At 44.8% G+C, this 5152-nt stretch overlaps 1 pseudogene; it reads left to right on the top strand.

Moving 5' to 3' along the window:
* Window positions 1-4529: 4529 nt before the first annotated feature.
* LOC110586926 lies at window positions 4530-5152 on the top strand (annotated as a pseudogene).

The following is a 5152-nucleotide window of genomic DNA, read 5'->3' as shown; positions in this document are numbered from 1 at the left end:
CATCCTGGCATACAATGACATTACTTGGAATCGGTTGGATCTTTGCAAAGCTTGCTTTTAAGCTTTACTAGGGCAGGTCCAGAGAACTCTTTGGTCTCGGGATAATTTAACCCCACTATTGAGACAATGCCCTTGAGGCATTTCCATGCCAGTCAACAGGAACACAAATCATTCCTAGCCCAGTGTGAGCTCAAGGAATTGTTTGGTCTGCTGCTTTCCAGTTGTTCCCTCCCTATTCTTGAGTAATTTCTAATTTTGCACATTCGTATCAGTTCTCAGCTCAAGACTAGAGAGGGCCTCTCTGCAGATCTCCAGAGCTCTTTCGGTGAAGTTCCTCCCACGTCTGTGTTCTGCCTGGTAGCTCCCCCTGACTTGGGTGCTCTGAATTCTGCTTTCTCTCTGCTCAACTCAGTGCACCCACCAAGCTCTGTTTGGGTGCCCCCCCACCCCTGCACTGCAGCCTCCAAATCTGTTGGGACAATCACAAGCTAACTTCATGTGTTTCCCTTTCCTCAGGGGTCGCTGTCATGCGCTGCCAGTTGTCCAATGTCCTGAGAACCATTGTTTCATATATTATGCCTACTTTTTTTAGTTATTGCAATCAGGAAAATAAATCCAACTCTTCCTGCTCCATTGCAGCCAGAAGTAGAATTCCTCTCTTCATTTTCTTTTGATTAAAATGTGTCTTCTTTCCTTCTATCTACCAATTCTCTTAGTGTCTGTCCTGTTTATTTGCTCCTGTATTCCTTTAATTTGGACTTCATTTATAATTTTTTTCTTCATCTTTTTTCTCAGTTCTTTCCCTTATTTACAAGTATTTCTTTTCTCCAAGAATCTCATTTCAGAGTTTTTCTAATTTTAATGTATTTTTTTCTTCCATATTTGTGATCCTTTGCTTGACTTTTTCTTCTTTTTTTAGCTAATTTGAAATTTTAGGTTATAGTTTTCACCAGTTTGTATCTGTTGTCTTTCTGGCATACTCTCATCATCTGCAGAGACATTATTCTGCTCCTAATTCTTCTTGATTTTATTAGTAATTTTGTATGGATTCTGTTGCCCATGTTTAAGTGAAACGAGTTTTATTGTGGTTTTAGGAGTAAGAGAAAGGCCAGGATAGCTTTAAGAGCTGCGTGGCTCTATAGTTCCCCCTTCTGTTGTTTTCAGAAACTACCCTACGTTAGAGATCTTTAATGCTCCCTCCCTCATTTTTACTGGGATTCTGCTTTTTCCTTTGCTGCTATTAATCCTATCCTCCATATCATGGAGGATATCACTGTAAGGCTTGTTCTGAAAGGGAACTTTGATTTTTTTCATTTGGGAGTTCATTTACTTAGCTTCTTGGTCTGTTTTTTGATGGGAACTAGTAGGGGCAGATGGTCAAGGGAGAGTCAAACCTATGGTCCTACCTCCACGATCTTCCAAATCTCCCAGTATCCAGTCATTTCTAAAGCCTTGTAGTTCTGACTGTCATGTCTCTATTTCATCACCCATTTACTTCAACAAATGTTTATTAGATACCCACTATGCACAATGCTGTGCTAAAAATCACAAATATGAATAAACAAACTCTAGCCTTCAGGAAGTTTCCAAGTTAGTCGGGAAGGCAAATATATGTACAATTATGTACAGCCAGGCTGCAGTCACTGCTGTGAAGATGCTAGGGAATAGGAGCAGTGTCCACAATAGCCAAGATAGGGAAAGAGCCCGGATGTCCATCGACAGATGAATGGATAAAGAAGATGTGATATATATATATATATATATATACACACACACACACACACACACACACATACACACACATAATGGAATACTACTCAACCATCAAAAAGGATGAAATCTTGCCATTTGCAATGATGTGGTTGGGACTAGAGGGTATTATGCTAAGCGAAATAAGTCAGAGAAAGACAAATACCATATGATCTCACTCATATGTGGAATTTAGGAAACCAAACAGATAAACGTAGGGGAAGGGAACAAAAAATAAAATAAGATGAAAACAGAGAAGGAGGCAAACCATAAGAGATGTTTAACTCTAGGAAACAAACTGAGGGTTGCTGGAGGGAGGTAGGTGGGGGATGGGGTAATAACTGGGTGATGGACATTAAGGAGGGCGCTTGTTGTGATGAGCACTGGGTGTTATATGCAACTGATGAATCACTAAATTCTACCTCTGAAACTAAAAAAAAAAAAAAAAATAGGTGCTATGGAAACACAGAGATGACATCAACAAATTCTTATTGGTTTGAAACCAGGGCAATTTTCATAAAGAAGCAACATTTACATCCCCCCAAACTCGAAAGTCTAATGTGATCCACCTAATAATAGGAATCAGGGTTCTTGTAGGAGGGTGGACTGATTTAAACAGTAGCTTTTGAAATAGCCAAGCTATGTTATTAAAGAACCCGAGGCGAGATAATTAGTGCTGTCTCCTCTACAGAGCTGCAAGCTTCTCCTTGCCGTCAGCCTGTCCTCCTCTTCCTTTTATCTGTTTTCCTCTTCCCTGGCAATGTTGACAGTTCTCTGGGAGGAAGACAGGATGGTTGCTGCTTGGTGGAGATCTTATCTTGTTCTCTTCATGGGAGACTCAGCAGATTACAGCTTTGTCTTCTTCTGCTGGAAGAGCAGCCCCGGACTGAGCAGTCCTGCTCTCCTGACCTGTGACGTGCACCCCCAGCCCTGCACCACCCCATCACCTGGGGAGACGCGCTGGCTGGCAAAGGAGCCAGGCTGGCATTTCACACAATCAAGTCCCTTTGTTTGGATCTGCTCATAAAGCCAATGGGTGGATGTGTGTACTGGCACAGAAGGAGGGCAGGCTGCCATCTACCCAGCTTTCACCCAGAGCAGTCTGTGTGGGCCGATCTTAATTATACAGTACCAATGTGTGTGTCTCCCTTCTATTCCTAAGAATGGTGGTTTTTTTTTTTTAAGTGTTGAGTCCTGTATTCAATTATGCAAGGTTTCAACTAGAAATTTCTTTAAAAATGTAGAAAGTGTGGTTATTTTTTGTGGTATTTTCCTGGTCTGTGATGCTATATGGCTTCCTACAGAACCAGAAGCTCAGAAATAACCTGCGAGGCCAGGCAGGAGGTGGGAGAAAGGAGGATGTGCGCCAAAGAAGGCCTTCTCTCTGTGAGCCCCAGTAATGACCTTCCAGAAAGGGGAGCCTGCTAAGGATAAACACACCCTGAAGCTGTTGACTAAAAGAGGAAGAGGAAGAGAATTCCAAGTCCAGGAGGGAGGGGACTAGCAGCCTTCCCAGCTGCTCTTCACCCTGGCCCTTCTGAGGACCCCACTGTCCCTATGCCAACTTCCCTGCCCAGGCCTTCAGGCAAGTCACTGCCAGATCACCACTGCTCCTGCAATCTACGGGTTCACTGACACCCCCCAATTCTTTGCCAAGTGGGGAGTCCCTTTGTATGATAGTTCCATAAGATGAGCTTAGAAACTTCATTGAAGAAATCAGAAACTAGAAACTCTAAAGCTTGGAAGCAAAGGACTTCCAAGCTACAAGACCCTTTTTTCTAGAGAGAGAGAGAGAGCACAGGGAGGGGCAGAGAGAGAGAGAGAGAGAGAATCTCCAATAGACTCCATGCTGAGTGCAGAGCCTGATGTGGGGCTCCATCCCAGGACCCTGAGAACATGAACTGAGCCGAAATTAAGAGTCAGATGCTTAACTGACTGAGCCACCCAGGCACCTCCGAGCCACAAGATTCTTGTCCTAACTCAACTGTCTTGCAGCTTGGCTTAGCCAGCACAACCCACGGGCTCCCCTCCCATGTCTTCCTTAACTCTGCCTGAGTTAGGCACCGAGCAGAGAGACTCAGTCATTTGGGCCAGAGTGGACCTGGGACAGAGCTCTCTGTCCCCCTAGGTACTGGCTTCCTTCTTTCTCTCTCACTTCTGGGTATGGCCTGAGGTAGGAGCTCTGGCCTTGGGGCCGCCCAGAGTTTCCCCTTTGTTCCCTCAGGGATCCCTGAGCCACTGGTGATGAAGACACTTCATCAGTCAGCATTCCTCTTTGGAGCTTTAAACCTTCTTGAACAAATCCTTCAGCTCTGTGACTCCATTTCTCCTGGTGCCATCCGGCCTTCCACTCACACAGCCTATTGATTGTTCATGATAATTACATCCTTCAGGAAGACCCCTCAGTTCATCCCCAGTGGCATGGGCTGGAGTTTGGAACTGATTATGCTATAGTTATGGGGAATTAGATGGAGGACCTTGGTTCCTGGGAACACATCTACCCTGCAGGAGCATGGATAACCAGATTCTTTTCATGTCCTGGTTTTAACTCATTTTTAAACCATTCACTAAGTCCCTAGTTCCTTCTGAGTGGTTTCCCTAGCTTTTAGCTCCTAGGTCCAACAATAAATGAAAAAGCTCTTATGCTAAAGGTTCTGCCTACTAGAGCGCCAAGCGACTCTAGTGATAATCAGGCATCATTCTGATTACAAACTGTGGGACTTGGCAAGGTGCAGAATGCCCTTCTAGGCAAGCCTCCTGCCCGTCTGTCCTTAGGAGGCATGGCTGGTGCTCAGGCCGGAGAGCAGGAGGATGGTGACACCACGCGCACGCACGCACATGCACACAGGGTAGCTGAGCGAGGAGAAGTCATGGACACATGAGACTCATTCTGGGAGCTCCCAAAGTGTGAGGTTGAGCTCTCTTGCTCAGGCCTATGGTGCTGGCAGGACGGCTAAGTATCGCAGTCTTCATACTGCCAGGAAGCTCCGTTGCCACCGTCAAGATCAGAAGTGGCATTATAAATAGTACAAGAAAGCCCATTTGGCACAGCTGTGAAGGCCAACCCTTTTGGAGGTGCTTCCCATGCAAAGGGAATTGTGCTGGAAAAAGTAGGGGTTGAAGCCAAACAGCCAAATTCTGCCATCAGGAAATATGTCAGGGTCCAGCTGATCAATAGTGCAAAAAAAACCCCCAAAAAACAAACAAAAAAAACCCCCACAGCCTTTGTACCCAGTGATTGTTGTTCAAATTTTATTGAGCAAAATGAACCAGTTCTGGTTGCTGGATTTGGTTGGAAAAGTCATGCTGTCAGTGACATTCCTGGAGACATTAAGGATGTCAAAATAGCCAATGTCTCTCTTTCGGCCTCATAAAAGGCAAGAAGGAAAGACCGAGATCATAA

The sequence above is a fragment of the Neomonachus schauinslandi genome, chromosome 8 (assembly GCF_002201575.2).
Source record: "Neomonachus schauinslandi chromosome 8, ASM220157v2, whole genome shotgun sequence".
Lineage (NCBI taxonomy): Eukaryota > Metazoa > Chordata > Mammalia > Carnivora > Phocidae > Neomonachus > Neomonachus schauinslandi.
This window is presented reverse-complemented; position numbering and strand designations above follow the sequence as displayed.